General features: G+C 38.6%; 1 long non-coding RNA gene and 1 pseudogene across 2 annotated transcripts; both read left to right on the top strand.

The window, feature by feature from the left end:
• Nucleotides 1-6609: 6609 nt before the first annotated feature.
• Nucleotides 6610-16133, top strand: LOC141520827 (uncharacterized). 2 transcript variants are annotated; one of them, XR_012477750.1, is made up of 3 exons: nt 6610-6854; nt 7001-7154; nt 16053-16133. It is a non-coding gene; the product is annotated as an uncharacterized LOC141520827 (long non-coding RNA). The 2 variants fall into 2 exon arrangements; XR_012477749.1 differs by having other exon boundaries at nt 6973-7154.
• LOC141520445 (nucleosome assembly protein 1-like 1 pseudogene) lies at nt 9126-10446 on the top strand (annotated as a pseudogene).
• Nucleotides 16134-17638: the final 1505 nt, after the last annotated feature.

Here is a 17638-nt window from a genome sequence, read left to right as displayed (position 1 = left end):
AGTCTTTCCCAATGAGGGATGTTTTCTTTCCTCCAAACATTATGGGAAACAAAATCCCAGGAACATGCTCTTTAATCTTTTCACTCATCTAATTGAATCAGCTGCAATGATGTATTAATGACAATGAGGCAATGGGAGGTGGCAGTCTCAGAACTGACCATAGAAGCATCTAAATCCAGAATGCTATTTATCTCATCATCTGCCTCTAATAGTGAACATTTTCATTAAAGATACCGAAGTGGTTTGCCATTTCCTTCCCTGGCTCATTTTTATAGATGAGGAAACTGAGGCAACTATGGCAACCTGTGAAGGATAGTACTACATACAGGTCAGAAACGTAACTAGAACAAGTCAACAGATATTTTGCCCCAGGGTGCTGTCAGGAACTGGGAGGGCACTTTCCCAATTTAATGTTATTCTACTCAGAGAAGAGGGCAAGGACATGTTAGGTTCTGAATGAAATGGACCCAGGAAAAGGAATAGTCAGGAAATGGTGAGGTGCTGATCTTCCTGGATATGGCCCCAGTAGCTTTGTTGTAGTTCCCAGGAAGCCTGGGAAGCAGTCTCCTAAATGCCAGCTGTCTACCTATGCAGATGAGCTGGGGCTTTGGAACTAAGATATTATTGGAAGTGGGTAGTGTTCATCTTTCCACATTCCATTTGAGTGAACCTCAGCCTGGCTTGGGAAAAAAGTGAACTGCCTTGAAAGAGAGGGCACATGAAGTCCAGAGACTCCTTGGGGTCAGGAGCTTGGCTGTGGGACTCAACCAAATAATTGAAAATATTGATTAAGCTGCCATTGTGTCTCAAATAAATTAGGCACTGAAGGTAGAAAGGGGAAAAAAAAGGAAATAATCCTTGTCCAGTATTTAATTCTACCCATCCTTAAGGATGGAGAGAAAGGCATCACAGATACCAAGATGAGGTGGGAAGCGGTCCCTTGGATCAAAGTCAATGCCACCTTTCCCTCCCCTCAAGCATGAAAAGCCAATTATGACTCTGCTATAGGACCAGGACCAACTAGAGGGGGGCTTTTAGTGGCTCATCACAGGACTCTGTCCCAAGTCTTGTTTCATCCAATATTTTTACCAGTGACTTGGTCAAAGACAGAGAGGACAGCTTCCTCAAATGATGATGTGAAGCTGGTCAGGTGATAACAGAATCTAAAATTTCTCAAAGCATTTGAATTAAAGAGCATACTATGGGGGCAGGATTTGAAACCAAATCTTCTTATATACAAGGCCAGCACTTTCTTTATCCATAAAGACTAGATTCTGGCAAACTACCAGGAGAAATTTGGAGGGAGAAAATACTTTGGGCTGGGGCGGAAGGAAGTGGCAAGAGGCTCCATGGACATGGTGGCCCCTGAGTTGGACCCTGAAGGAAGGGCAGGGGCTGTTCTTTGCTTTATTTTTGTTTTACTATTTATAGTTGTCTGAGAAAGAAAGATGAAATGATACCTGGATCTGGGGTCATTGTGGACTACTGACCAATATGCAAGACTGTATATAAATCTTGGAGACAGAAGTCACACCCAGGATTTTTTTCTGAATAAAGAGTGATGGAGGAGGGAACTGGCCAGGAGTTGTCACTATGGTTGGGTTTTTGTGGGGGAAAAAACAAGACAAAATAAAAACCATTCACTGCCCAGATGGGACAGTGAAAAAAAAGCAGGCAGATTTCACCCACAGAAAGTAAAAAACAAATGTTTCTTTTGGTTTTGGTGAACTTGGAGAAAGAAAAACTTCAAACACATTCTTGGGGTCAGTGAGGAGGCTTTGAGGAGCCTGTGGAAGAGAAAGAGAAAGACCAGGCTTTGTGAAGTTGGGCCCTAATCCCAGCAAAACCACAAACTCATTATATGATGGATAGAGCACTGGTTCTGGAGATGGTGATCCTGGATTCAAATTACATCTTTGATGTTTCCTCTGAGCATAACATCGAGCAAATCACCACCACAGGACTCATTTTCTCATCTGTATAATGGTCTCTGAGCTCCCTAGATCTACGATCCTATAATTTTATGACCTTAGGTAAGTCATTGCTCATCCCAGGGCACTCTGTGTCAGAGCCTTGGGAACTCTCTGTAAGATGTAGGAGTAAGAACCCTCCATCTCACGCTTACTGCTAGTTAGACTCTCAGACCCTACTAAGACTACCTCTAGAATTGTTTGGACCATGTTGATGAGTGGCAGGGATTTGGATCAATGATATTACCTCCCTCCAGGAAAAAAAAAGGAGTCCCAGGCAAGGTGTTCCATATCCTGCAGATCATTTTTCCCAGATCTAAATATCTCCTGCCCAGGCTCTTGAACACTTATACTAACAGGGAACTCACTCTCTCCCAAAATGATCTATTCTATCGTTGAATGGTTTTAATTGTTAGGAAATGTTTCTTTAACTGAAATGTCTCCTAGGAGTTCTGTTCTTTATGGCTACAGAGGACAGACCAACATTCTCTTCCATAGACAACTTTGCCATTCTTTGATGATAGAAATCACGGCCCTCCTAAGTTTCTTCTATCACTTCAGCATACCCATTTCTTCAGCTGTTCTCTCGATGACAGTTTTCTGGTTGACCTTTTTGTAGACACATTCTGGTTACTCAATGCTGCTCTTTGAATATGTTAGAATAAGACACGCTCTTTCAAATGATCAGGTATGGGGAAGATGGTATTGATAGGATTATTGAATTAGAATGGGAAGAGACCTTAGAGAGTCCTTTTATGGATCAGGCCCTCAAAGGAAAGGTCATTTTACCTAATTTCTCATTTTAGAGATGAAGAATCTTAGGTTCAGAGATGTCAATGACTTGCTTAAGGTTGAATGAGTGATAAGTGGCAGAATGCAGATTTGAAATCAGATCCTTTGATTACATATCTGAAGTTCTTTCCATTGAACCATAGTCTAGAGAAGGGGATTCCAGCCTGGGCTTGATAGATTTCCTCTGCCCCTCATGAGTTTATTGATCAATTTCAGAGGAGTTCATTAACTTGGATGGGAAATAAAAATGGTTTTTATTTTTTACTAACCCAGCATTTAGCACATAGTTAGGTGCTTCTCATTCTTTGACTCTAACTGAAATTTAGCATTTCCTTCCATTATGAATGCAGAAAAATCCACATTCAGAAAGAACTATGAATGCAGATCAAAGTACACTAGTTTTACTTTTAAAAAATCTTTTTTGGCTTGTTTTTTCTTTCCTGTAGTTTTTCCCTTTTGTTCTGATTTTTCGTTCACAACATGACTAAAATGGAGATATGTTTGACATGATTGTACATGTATTGTCTAGATCAGATTGCTTGCTGTCTTTCGGAGGTGGGAAGGAAGAGAGGGAGGGAGGAAGAAAAATTTGGAACTCAAAATCCTACAATAATAAATGTTGAAAACTATATTGACATGTCATTAGAAAAATAAAATATTAATAATAAAAAAATTAATGGAGATAATAAACATTATTCTGAGAAGGATTTCTCTAGACTAACAAAAGGGCACAAAGAACTGCCACAAAAAAACTAAGACCCCCCCTAGCTCTAGAGAGGAACAAACTGGGGGGGTGTAGCTGAATTGGAAAGCTTCAGGATTTGAGGGTCACTGAATGTGAGAGCCTCATTTCAGATTTGTTTTGTTTGAATTATTATCTGACCCCATTGCATTATGCTTGAGTTTGAATATTTTTCTCTTCCATTGTAAATAAATTCTAGAATTTACTAGGATTTACTAGGGAAATAGAATGAAACAACTCATCATATAATGAGTTTGTGGTCTTGCTGGGATCAGGGCCCAACTTCACAAAGCCTAGAAAATGGAGGTGCTGATGGAGGCGCAATGCGGTATTAATGGGAAGAGGTTTAGTTCTGGAGTCAGAGGATTGTCCAAGAATACTTCTTGTGTGACCTTGGTTAAGTCACCTGTACTTTGGGGTCTTAGATGCATTATCTGTAAAAAAAGAAGGGGTTGATGCTAGAAGATGTAGACCTTGGCATTCTAGCTCTAGACCCATAGCTATACCTTTGAAGATGAGGACATGGGCAAGAGTAGAGAGCACCTGCTGTGGAGTCAGGAGGATCTGAGTTCAAATCTGAACTTAGTCACTTACTAGCTGTGTGAGCCTGGCCAAGTCACTTAACTTCCAGTTTCATCCAAAGGAAAAACAGAGAAGGAAGTGGGCTCTGGACATGAACTCTGGACAGAGGGAAGCACCTGGACAAATGGGACAGTATAGTCAATTTCTCAGCCAAATAAATTCAGGAAAGTCATGGACTTTTAATCCAATTGGGATTCAGTGATCAGAAAAATTTAGAAAGTAGCAAAAAGTGAAGACCCTGGGGCAGAAGGTAAAGTTCTCACATCACCTGTAGGTGGGAGAACTACTTCATTGGAGAGCTGATGGACTTCTGAAGCAGAGTCCAGGGACATGACACTCTTCAGGCCATTGCTGTTTTCACAGCTTCTGCTGCCTTCTTTTTCTTTCCCTTTCTCAATCTGAAGTCAACAATGCATTGAGTAGTGTTTGTTGATAGAGGAGACAGGATAATATACTTGAATATGAAAAACAAAGGAGGCAATTATTAAGCCATAGGCAGAGGTAGAGTGTATGTGGATAGGTTGTGTGGTAGGAGGTCAAGTGGGCAAGATCATTCCAGAAGGGATATTAGGAAAGACTTCTCATTTTGAATATGAAGTTCTAAGATTGCTGAAGACTAAGTCATCCACCTTGCTTCTAGTTCTTTCCAGCATAAGTCTTCCCTTTTCTACAACTCCTCCTGATAGTCAGTCTTGGGTGGGGAGGGGTGAGGATCTCTCAAACTTAATTGGGATCACTATCTCAACAACTTTGCTTCCTCTTTCCTATGGAGATCAATCTTAGCTAATCATGGGTCTTCCCACACAATGAGTAGAGAATGTATTGCATATGGATTATTACCTTGGTATCAAAGCTGAATAAATAGCAAAGAGATGATACATTTGATGGCCTTGGAGTCAGCTTCCTGAGTTCAAATCCAGTCTGGACATTTCCTAGTTGTGTGACAGTGGATAAGTCACTTGAACTCTGCGTCAATTTTTCTCATCTATAAAATGAGCTGGAGAAAGACATGATAAATCATTCTAGTAGCCTTCCTAAGAAAATCTCAAAATGGGGTCAAGGAAGAGTCAGATACAATGAAAACAACTAAACAACAATGCCAACATCAAATAGTAAGAGACTGGGCTGGATGTGGGAAATCACATAGTGCTTTCAGAGATCTCAAATTATTGATATGCCAAAGTTCATTTTTTTTGATTTTTTAAACAAAAAAATTGATACTTTTATCTTAAAATTATTTTCATTTTTGAATATGTTTCTTCCTTTACTAACCATAGAATGATCTCTTATCAAAGAATAAAAAATAAAAAAGTTCAGGTAGCAAAGTGGCACAATGTATGGTGCACTAGAATTGAGTTAGGAAGAACTGAGTTAAAATCCAGCCTCAGACACTTATTAGCTGTGTGACTATGTCCAAGTTACTTAATCTCTTTTAGTCTCAGTTTCCTTATCTGGAAAATGGGGATAAAAATAGCATCTATTGTTCTGAGGATCAAAGGAGAAACTATTTGTAAAATACTTTAATTTACATAATTTATCATTTATTATAGTTTCATTTAATATTTGTAAAGTGTAAACATTAAGGCAATATATAATACTTATTATTAAAATGACAAAAATGAAATTCAGTAACACTTATCAACATGTCAATCAAGTCTGACAATATATACCATACTTAACTGCCATAGTCCCCCACCTCTTTGAAGAAGGAAGGATTTCCTCATTCTTCTCCAGGACAAGCTTAGTCATTGTTGTTATAATGTTCAGTTTTATTTGATTGATCTTTCTATTGCTATGGTTATTGTCATTATGGAAGTTGTTTTCTTGGCTCTGCTTACTTCACCCCATTTCTTTCCATGTTTCTCAGCTTTATATTAATTGTTTCTTATGACAGGAATTTTCTGTTAAATTAATGTACCAGTTTGTTAAGCATTCCCCCAGTGGGGTGGGGGAAATGAACAGAAACCATCTTTTCAATGCCCAGATCTTCCAGTGATGGTATTTGGCTGTGGATTATGAAATGCTATGATCTCAAGAGAAATATAATAGCAAGTGACCCAAAGGATCGCTCCTCTGTATAAAACCAATTAGATTTGAAAGACTCATGGCAGGTGGAAGCCGGCTTCAGTGTATTACTGTTGAAGACTTAAATGCAGTAAGTGGTTTGAAGGACATGTTCAAGGACATTTCTGACAGGAATACACTGTTAATATTTTGCTTTAAGACTTACAAAATGTCTTATAAATGTTATTTTATTTAATCTTCACAACAGCCTTGTGAGGAAGATGCTATTATTATCTTCATTTTACAGATGAGGAAACTGCCTGAGAGATTAAGCAGCTTCCCCACACAATTGCTAAGTGCCATTATTACTTCATTGAATCTGTGATCTCATCAATGTGGGCACTCCATCCATTGATAGAGATTGCAATTCATCTTTGTTTTCTTACCCTACATGACTCTTGACCATGTTCTCTGATAAATCCTACATGAGGGTTCATCCAATATGGTGGCCAGTCTTTCCCCTAGAACTAGATCCTTTGACACTGTGTGGATATTAATGATGGAACATATGAACTACCCATTCATTATTGCTTGTTCTTTCTTAATGACTGGACCACTTCTTTTTCTGGTCAAATATCTCTCAAAGGAAAAACCCCCATCGCTTCCACCACAAAAGAATTACACAATTTAGAGTGAACAGGGACCACTATAGCCATCTAACTCAGTCCATACCCCAGAAAGGAATCCTCATTATAACTTGACCAGTAAGTAGCTAGACATCCTGTGTCTGACATCTTCCATATACAAAATATGACTCCTCTTTCTGCCTACTTACCGTTCCACTTGTGTATGGCTTTAATTGTTGGAATGTTTCTAATGAAGGAGCAGAGGAATATTTAATCTGTTCCAGGAGGTTGGAGAATGCAAGAATGGAACACAGAGGAGAAGAGGAAGAAGGATCATTGAAAACTTGGAACTAAGAGAGAAGTGTGAGGTTCCCCCCCAAAATGAAGGTGATGGACACTTGGAGGAGGAGAAGGAGGAAGTAGAAGCCTGTCCTTCAGGTATGGATGCAAGTACAGTTCAGTGAGATTGTTCAGCATGAGTTAAAGGGCAAAGACACAAAGAGAATCTGGTATCTCTTTTCTGAGACAGCTAAATAATGACCTGGAAATGTTCTCTGTTTTCTGTAAATCTTAATAATATAGGGTTAAAAATCAAATATCAGAAAATATAGGTCAGACATGAAGTTTTATTCTCTAGTATTTACCATGAAATCCATGGATGGACCACCCAGAGTTGAGGGAGACTGGGATATTTATACATGAGCAAAAATAAACAAAACATCAAAACTCCCTGGATGCCATTCTATTAGGTTGCACAAAATCTCTTCAAAGAGAATCATCCTCATATCCTGCTATCTTATCTAAGGGAGGTTACATTCCTTTTTAGATTAAAGTCTGAGGAGGGCAGGACAAGCATTCCTTTCTAAATCTTTAGAGACAACATTCCATCTCTCATAATAATTAAGAAATCAACCTTTGACCAGGAATACAGTTTTGAAAAACTCACTATGCTTTGTTTCTTCCCAGGGCATGGATCCAGGATATGACAGACTTATCAAACTGGATCTAATTCTGCTAATATATTTGGGCACAGATGATATGGCCTGAAGGCACCTAGAAACGATTGGGCAAGAATTTGAACACCTTAGGGCCAAAGGGCATAGGTTCATAGATCTCAGAAACCATCTAGTCCAATTGCTTCATTTTATAGATGAAGAAACTGAGGCTCAGAGAGCTTCAGAGGATCATTGATTTAGAACTGAAAGGGACCTTGGAGACCATTTAGTCCAATAGACCTGATTTTACTAATAAGAAAACTGAGGGCCAGATATTTTTAAGTGATTTTCTCTGTCACATAGATAGTAAGCAATAGAGCTGGGTTTCAAACTTATATCCTCTATTTCCAAATCTAGTAGTCTTTCTACCCATTTTTTTTCCATCACTGATATTTATTGAAGAGAAGAGATGAGAAAAACAGATTTGGGAATCAAGAAACTGTTTAAGGAGATGTGAACAAGAATAGAAATTGAATTTTGGGACTATTGTTTATAATATTGGAATGATGGGTTCCTGGAGTGCAATTAAATTGGACTGATAAAATTGTATTTGCTTGTAGTCTTGTAAATTTAATCAGAACATCATTAAGCTGAAAAGGAAAGGGAAGGAGAAAATTACCTACACATATCTACCAACTGAGACACTAAAGGGCAGTTATGTTATCAGAAGATGGCTTATAGCTGTTTTGTGGGGGCTATAAGATTATAGGAATTAAAATCTAAGAAAAGGTGGCAGCTAGATGGCGTGGTGGATAGAGTACCAGTCCTGGAGTCAGGAGGACCTGAGATCAAATTTGACCTCAGACACTTAATGATTACCTAATGTGTGACCTTGGATAAGTCATTATCCCCATTGCCAAGCCAAAAAAAATCTAATAAAGGAAGCAGTCAAAAACCCCATGGTTGGGGTGGCTAGGTGGCACAGTGGATAGAGCACTGGCCCTGGAGTCAGGAGTATCTGAGTTCAAATCCGGCCTCAGACACTTAATAATTACCTAGCTGTGTGGCCTTGGGCAAGCCACTTAACCCCATTGCCTTGCAAAAAAGACTAAAAAAAAACAACCAAAAAAACTCCCATGGTTTCAGCTATTTATACTGTACACACAAATATGCAAAATATAGATAATGAGCAAGATTCAACTACAAATCCTAAAACATGAAGGTATATTTGATCTCATAGGTCTTGCTGACCCTTGATATGGGGTGGGATTCATAACTGGAATACATATTGGGAAGGACACATCTTATTCAGAAGAAACTGGATGAAAGGGGAGTGGTGGAGAAATAACTTTATTAGGAAGATATAGGTGTCCTCCCGCCATACCATTGAATCATAACCTGTGCAGCTCTGGCTACTTGGTCTCTGCAGCAATTGTGGATCTCAAGTATTCAGAGGTTTTCAACATGGCAGATAATGATAGAAAAAGAAACTTAACTCGACCACCAGGACATGGAAGATGTTGAAGTAATAGAAGAAGAAACTGCTGAAGATGCAAATAGCAAAGCTCATTAGCTGTCTTGTTCAGATAATGTTGAAACCTCAGATTCTCTTACCTCTTCAGGAAAGATTGGCTGTTTTAGGGGCAGCTAGGTGGTGTAGTGGATAAAGCACTGGAGTCAGGAATACCTGTGTTCTAATCTGGGCTCAGACACTTAATAATGACCTAGCTGTGTGGCCTTGGGCAAGCCACTTAACCCCATTTGCCTTGCAAAATCCTAAAAAAAAAAAAAAAAGATTGGCTGTTTTATTGGGAACATCCACTGGATTTTCTAAAAAAGTTGCTAAAATTAGTTAAATGATGTGTGGATGCTCTCAAAAACCTTCAGGTAAAATGGATACAAGATAGAAGTCAGGTTTTATGAGGAAGTTTATACTCTTGAAAAGAAAGTATACTATTCTTTACTAGCAGCTTTTTGATAAGAGAAGTGAAAACAGTTTTATGTATCTACAATGGAAGATTGTGGATAGAAGCCAGACAATGCTGAAGAGATTTCAGAGGAAACGAAAGAGAAGACTAAGCTTGAAGAAGAGAGAAAAAAGATGAAAAAAAAAGAGAAGACCCTAAATGACTTCCTGGACGTTGGCTGACTGTTTTTAGAAATGTTGACTTGCTCAGTGAAATGGTTTAGGAACATGATGAATCTATTCTAAACACTTGAAAGATTAAAGTGAAGTTCTCAGATGATGGTCAACCTATTAGTGTTGCATTAGAATTTCATTTTGAACCCAACGAATATCTCACAAATGAGGTATTGATGAAGACACTGGATGTGGTCAGAGTCAGATGACTCTGTTCCCTTCTTGTTGTACCCAAAATTAGTTGCAAGGAGAGTCAGGTAGATTGAGAAAAAAGGGGGAAATGTTACTTTGAAAACTATAATGAAGAAACAGAAACACAAGGGATATGGGACCATTTTGAATTCTGACAAAAACAGTTTCCTACAATTCTTTTTTTTTCCCAACTTCTTTTCTCCTCCTGAAGTTCCTGGGAGTAAAGACCTGGATGATGACGTGGAAGCTATTTTGGGGAAATTGATTTGGAAACTGGTCACTTTTTATGTGAGTGTGTATAGTCTGGAGATCAGTAGTATACTTCATAGGAGAAGCTATTGAAGATGACATTGATGATTATGATGAAGATGAAGAGACTGATGATAAGGAAGGGGAAGAAGAAGATGAGGAGGGAAATCATCCAGAATATGCTCTGAAGAAAGATCCAAATCCAGTCAAGTGAGCAATGTGTGCTGGTACTTGAGGATTACTGCACTATCCAGTCTAAACACAGGAGTTACTCACAGTCTTTTCTTTTTTTTTTTTGAAGAATCAAGTAAACAATTTTTGTTAACATTTAAGATCTAGTTTAAACCAAAAGTTCATTTTACCTAACATTTTAATAGTTTATTTTCTCCTGGATATGTAGAAAGTCCCCTAATGCATACACATTCCTACATAGCTTGGATCTTGTGAAGTTTTTTTTATGTAAGTATTAGACTGCAGCTGTGAAAATTATTCAAATTGTTATTTGAAACCAATATTGGTTTGAAAAAAAACTTGTTCTGAAGAACCTACTAAAGCATTTTTTCAGCTCAGTTGTAGAATGAATTTAGGTCTGTTTTTGCTTTCAGTGCCTTAGAGAAATGCTGTACCAACTAGGAGACAAAGTATTTTGAAATTTGATTTGAAAAGAGACTAGTGTACAGTTAAGACTTTCCAGTAAGACCACATCTAATGTTCATTAATATCTGTTTGTTTATGATTTTTTGTATCTTAATGTGACATAGCGATCTACAAAGAAAGTTTGCCTTTTAAGGTTATTATTTCCCACTAGAGTATGAATAAAACTTAGTATTTTCAGTAGTTAGCATCCTCTTCTACTTATGTAACTGTCCATTCAAACTAAAGGCATCTTTCCTTTTCTTTGTATTGTGGTGGACCTTCACTGAAAATGATAGAAAGCCATTGAAAGTTCTTTTGTTGCAATTTAAAAATAAAGTACCAAGCAGAATAATAATTTGACACATTTGGAAGTCGACTTTGGGAGCTGTTAATTAATGGACATTTTTAAAGAAGGGACCAGACTTTTTTTTTTTAGGATTTTGCAAGGCAAATGGGATTAAGTGGCTTGCCCAAGGCCACACAGCTAGGTAATTAGCAGGTGTCTTAGACCGGATTTGAACCCAGGTACTCCTGACTCCAAGGCCAGTGCTTTATCCACTACGTCACCTAGTCACCCCCCACTATGCCACCTAGCCGCCCCCCACTACGCTGCCTAGCCGCCCCGGGACCAGACTTTTAAAAGCAGTCCTGCATCTAACAATATGCAAGTATGAATGAAGAATAGTGTACACAATTTTAAATCAAAATAACCACTTAAAGATTATTATTATTAAAGTTCAATTTATTATGGTCTTGGGGTTGAAGCTAGGAAGAAAGTTCTGTTCTAGTTCTCACTGCTTATATTCATTTTACTCATTGCTTAGTACTCATTTTACTCATACCTCTATCTATCCCTATATTTAAATGGGTAGCATTATTTATATGTGAGTCTTAATTAGCCTTATAAGATTGCTGAGGCTTATTAGGTTACATTATATTAAAATTGTTCTTGGTAATTAAAAGGTCAGAGATAATAAAGAAAAGAAAATACATTCTTGTGAGAGGATCCAGCCATCATGTCATTGTAGATCAACAAATCTGGAAGCAGAAGTGATATTGCTGTTGGATTATGCTAGAGACCACCTGGAAAGAAAGAGGAAATTGATAAAGAAGTTTTGGAAGTATCATCTAAAGCAGATAAATACCCTCTTTTCCTTATTTATCTTGCCTATCAAACAGGCATCCAGACAAATTCTGCAAATAGCAAATGTATTCAAGACACATTTTTAAATTTCATCTTCATATTGACTCTTAAGAGTTCAACCTTAATCCAGAACACCCTTGGATTATTCAATTTACATCAACATTTTACTTTTATCTTTTAGCAGAGAAAATGGGAAAAATATTAGTTAAACAGCTTGGCTTTCTCCCATTGTTAGTTATCACCATCTCATCTACTCTATGGAATGGTCCTATCACTTTTTTGATCTTTCTCTTTTCCCCAAAGTAAATTTTAAAAAGCCAATACTTTGTGCAAGCTTCAGCACATTCAGAGCTTTAGCAATTCATCTGTCATTCTTATACCTTGCTCTTATGATAATCCCTCAGTCACCTGTCCTTGCTTTTATTTTCTATATATTATTAAAACTCTAAGATGGTTCCTAAGATCTTTATGTATCCAAATCAGTCTCTTCAAACAAATGTCCCTTTTCTGCTTCACTAGAATTGTTTCCCTTTGTGTCTTTAGAATTTTATTCTTGAGAGTTTCCTATACTTTTTTTTTTAACTCACTACTCTTGTATAAGTTTTGTTTCATAAGATCCTTCCAATTCTTTCTTTGAAATTTGCTCTCTCCAAGCCTAGGAGGCATGTCAGATTCTTTCTAACTTTCCTCTCCTCTCTCAAAAGTTCTAAGATGATAAATCTTCTTCCTTTCAAGGTTCTGATCCCATTACTTCATCCCTACTTTTTGGAAATAATTAGGTCTAGATAAAATTTCCTCTTGCTGACTCCTCTACCCTTTGAAGGAGGAAATAAATTATCATTAAGGAAAGTCAAAAAAATTACTAGTTATTAAGATGTTGAGTGTTGAGACAGACAGACAGACAGAGGAGAAAAGAGGAGTGAAAAAGAGAGAATTCCACCTAAAATAAACAATTGGAGTCTTCTCCACTCCTATCACTCCTACACCATGATTCTGTGGTAGTTGGTAATCTCTTTCCAAAACTTCTTTATCAATTTCCTCTTTCTTTCCAGTTGATCTCTAGCATAATCCAACAACATCACTTCTGTTTTTGTATTTGTTGGTCTGCCATTGACGTGCTCCTTGCAATGCCACCCCACTATGAAGGCTGGATCCTCTAACAATAATGTATTGTTTTTTCATTTCTGACCCTTTAATCACCGAGAACAATTTTAATATAATGTAACTTTAGATAACAGATGTTATTACTGAGCTGTTTTTGGTGATATTTGAAAGATCTTTTATTTTTAGTTTTTGCAAGGCAATGGGGTTAAGCGGCTTGACCAAGGCCACACAGCTAGGTCATTATTAAGTGTCTGAGATCAGATTTGAACCAGGTACTCCTGACTCCAAGGGCCGGTGCTTTATCCACTGTGCCACCTAGCTGCTCCTATTTGAAAGATCTTAAAAGATCATTGGAACAAAAAGGAAGGCATAGGATGGGAAAAAAGTCAAGTGGTGTCTTGATTTTCCAACAATAAAAAAGGGGGGGAAATTGGCTTTGTAGATCAGGGAGCTTGACTTTGATTCTTGGAAAAAGCCTTGAATGGATTATGAAAGGGATGGTTAATGAGTGTGTAGAAAAGTAGAAAATGGAACATGAAGAGTCACCCTGGTTTCATTAAGAACAGGTCATGCCAGAGTTACCTAATTTCTTTTTTTAACAAGGTTACTGAACTGGTAGACCAAGGAAATATTTGCCTAGATTTTAGCAAGACATTCAACAAAATCTTTCATGTTATTCTTATGAAAAAAGATGAAGAGATATAGATTAGATGATAGCAAATTTAGATGAATTTGGAACTTGATGAATGACTGAACCCAAGGATTAGTCATTCATGGTTTGATGTCAACTTAGAAGGAAATCCTTCAAAGAGGACATCACAGAGTTGTGGGTTTGACCCTCTGTTGTTTAATACAAAAGCATACATTTATGGATGGAAGGGATTTTTAAGGTCATGTAGTCCAATTCCCTCGTTTTTACAGATGAGGAAACTGAGATATAGAATGGTAAAGTGATTTATCCATGGTCACACAGGTAGTAGATATAGGAGACAGATTCAAATCCACTTCACTTTTCTTAATCCTGAATCAGTGTTCTTTCCACTATGCCACTGGAAGGGGAGGTGGGTCATTTGAGTGAGTTGCTTAAGAAAGGGTTGAACAGTGTATGGTTGTCTCCACCTTCCAGCTCCTGAAATAGCAGGAAAACCACAAAAGAGATCCAACAACCCATTCACTGAAAAGAAAATTCTGTTGAAGAGGTCTTGTCAGAAAACCCAGCCTATTTCTTTTCTAGATTGGAGCCAACTCAACTGGACTAAGGAAGGACTGGGTTGGTTGATTGGTTGGTGCATAATACAAGTCTAGATTAATTTTACATATAGGTTTTTGACATAATGTGAAGAAGCATGAAGGTTTCCTCCAACCCCCCCCCCCCAATATTTCCTCATATATCCTTCCCCACTCCGCATGCTTATATCACAGAGCCTGAAATAGCCCCCATTAGTGCTCTCAGGGTTGGTGGTACTTTTTTGATTCCTATTCAATTTCCTTTCTATTCCCCTGTAGAATTAGTGTTTCCAAGAGGTAGATAGCAACTTTCTTGGGATAGGAGTCCTGGGCCCAAAGACTTGGAATTTCTGTAAGGGCTGCTCCTGTGTTCCATGGTAAATTGCAGGGAGGTTAGAGGTTTAGTAGGGATTTGGAGGGTGTATATGTGTTTGTGTGTGTGTGTGTGTGTGTGTGTGTGTGTGTGTGTGTGTGTGTGTGTTGGGGGCAGGATTTCATTCCATTCCAATGATATATGAATACCATGCAAATGATATGCTAAGCAGCATGTAAATGAGTAGCTATTATTGGGGCCTTTCTGTTGCAGGACTGTAGCAGGGCCTCTGCTGGGGGATGGGATCTTGACTTAGGCTCCCTAGTCCCCTTGGGGGCAAAAAGAGGAAGCCACAGGGGCAGCCTGAGGCCCTGGATTCAAATCCTAAGTAGAATTGACTATTTTTGTGTCTTCCCCTGATTGGCACTGCTGATTGGTTGGAGCTGGAGTGTTCTTGTCTCTGAATTCTAGCAGTCTTGTTAAGGAAGCCAACAAGGAATCTCTAAAAATAGCCTGCTCTTGGCCTCCCCCTCCATGCTCCAGATCCTAGCCTCCTCCTCCTCCTCCCCCTCAGCCACCTAATTGGGAAACTGCCTCCACACTTCAGTTCCTCATTTTGTTTCTCCCTTCCCAGCTTTGCTAGCTTGTACCAGGTTGGAGCAGCCCCTCTCCTCACTCCCTCCCTAGAGGAAATATGTCCCAGCTCTCTGCCCTTGCTCAGAGTGGGAACTGAAGAATGGGATAAACTGGGGAAGGATCTCTCTGGGACAGGGAAAAAGAGATCTAAGTAAGGACTCGTCAGTCCACATGAGATCTGGTTGGTGGGAAATGCTGACCCTAGAAATTAGTGGGATTTGCCAATGTGGACGGGCTTGGTAGAGTGGAAAGAACCCTATCTCTGAACCTAGAAAGGGGCATTTTGCTCAAGTCATGCAACTAGGCCTAGATGGACAGATCAAAATTATCTCCAGGGAAAATTCTCCCCTCGGTTGGTTAGTTTAATATATTTTAAAACTCTTACTTAATTTGAAAATTAGTTTTAAAATCCTGGTCTTTGCCTTGAATGAAGGACAAGGAAGAACATTTCCACCTAGGCTAGGTAAGTATTAGTGGCAAAGGCAAAGAGACAGAATGGTAGACTCCATCCATAGTTTTGGGGGATTAGGAGAAGAACCTGAAGCATAGGTTTAGTACAGAGTAAAGAAGGAAGAAAATGCCCAAGTGTTTCTGCCCATCTGATCAACCAACAAGGATTTACTAAGGTCTTTCAATGTGCCAGTTACTGTGTTGACTGGTCATCTGAAATACTGGTCATCAGACTGTTCATCCCAAACCACTTATTGCATCTCTGGAGCTAATTTAGTGTACTCACCTCCCACCTCTGGTCTTTGTTTAGCATTTCTTGCCTCAGGTTGGGAGTTCTTATCAGTCATTCGATAAACTTCACCAACCACCTACTATGCATCAGACACAGGACTAAGTGATGAGGATAAAAAGAAAAGCAAAAGACAGTTCCTGCTCTCAAAGGGGCATCACCTGCTTCTAATGGTGCCCAGACAATATCAACTGGTGAGTTCATTTCCTGGGAAGGAAATGATAGATGATTGCATCATTGATCTGATACTGGAAGAGAACTCTCATGAAACCTAATGACTCCAACCACCCTTGTTTTATAGATGAGGAAATTGAGGATCAGGGAAATTGAGTAATTTGTTCCAAGGTCACATAGGTAGTAAGTGTCAGAACTAGGATCTGATTGGGTCAAAATGCACTTTCCATCTGTCTTATTGTCTTGTAACTTGGTCTTCACACAACATGATCCATTTACACTGGATTCCTCACTATTTCTCATATAGCACACTCTGGCTGTCCTCTTTGTTTGGAATGCCTTTTCTTTTCACCTTTGACTTCTAGATTTTTTGAAAATTGAGCTCATATTTCATATTCTGTTGGTTCCCTTAGCTGCTAGTTAGGGTTATCCTTTTGAGATTTCTTGAGATTTATACTATACCTAGATTTTTGTGTGTGTCTCCCTATTAGAGCAGAAACTCCTTGAAGGCAAAGGATTATGGGTTCTATTTTCTTTCTAGCTACAGTACCGTGCCTCATCTATAGTAAGTACAATATAATAAAAATGACTTAGAGAATGTATGGCCCTCAGCACATAGTAGAGGATTATCTCCTTCTGCTCCCTCCCCCTTCCCAATAACATTTAATAAATGCTAGGTGACAGACTGACCTTTTCCCTTTTCCCTCCTACTCATGTCATTTCAAACAGGAACTCAAAATTATACACTTCTTTGTGGTAACAAAGCATTTTTTTTTATACATTAGTTCCCTAAATCTTCACCACATTCTTGGATAAGCAATACTTAAAATAGCATTAGACCCATTTCACAGAGAAGGTAGTTAAGATTCCCAGAGTATCCAAGGAGTCATAAATGGCAGAGCTGGACTGGACTCTATGTTTCTGACTGATGAAAATCAAAGTCTCAGGATCGTGGAAAACTAGGTCTGGAATGGACCTTCGAGATCTAACAGAATCCCTTCATTTTGCAGGAGAGGAAACCCTTCTACCAGACCACTCGAACACTCTTGTGTCTTAGTTTAGGGAGATCTATTTCCAAGGCACAGCACTTTGTCTCCCTTCACTACATCCTGTGAATACCAAAAATTCATCTCACAGAGACACCCAGGGAAGGAAATGCATATCAACATCAAGGCAGAATATTACAAAGAAGAGCACAAATAGAAATGCAGAAACACATTTCTGTCTGTGTTACATATCTCTTTCTTTCTTAAAATAAGCAAATAGACCAGTCTTAGGTTGCGAAATGTCATGTGTTCTAGGAAAAAAAAATCTTTGAAATCAAAAAGGAATCATGCTATGGAAAACTTAGAGCCTCTCCACAAAGCCTTCCTCTGAGGCCTTATTATAGTGGGAGAGTTGCTCCTGGGAAGTGGAAAGTTTGGCTAGTAAAA

Source organism: Macrotis lagotis, chromosome 4 (assembly GCF_037893015.1).
Source record: "Macrotis lagotis isolate mMagLag1 chromosome 4, bilby.v1.9.chrom.fasta, whole genome shotgun sequence".
NCBI lineage: Eukaryota > Metazoa > Chordata > Mammalia > Peramelemorphia > Peramelidae > Macrotis > Macrotis lagotis.
The sequence above is the reverse complement of the archived record's forward strand: the minus strand, read 5'-3'. Positions and strand labels throughout refer to the sequence as shown.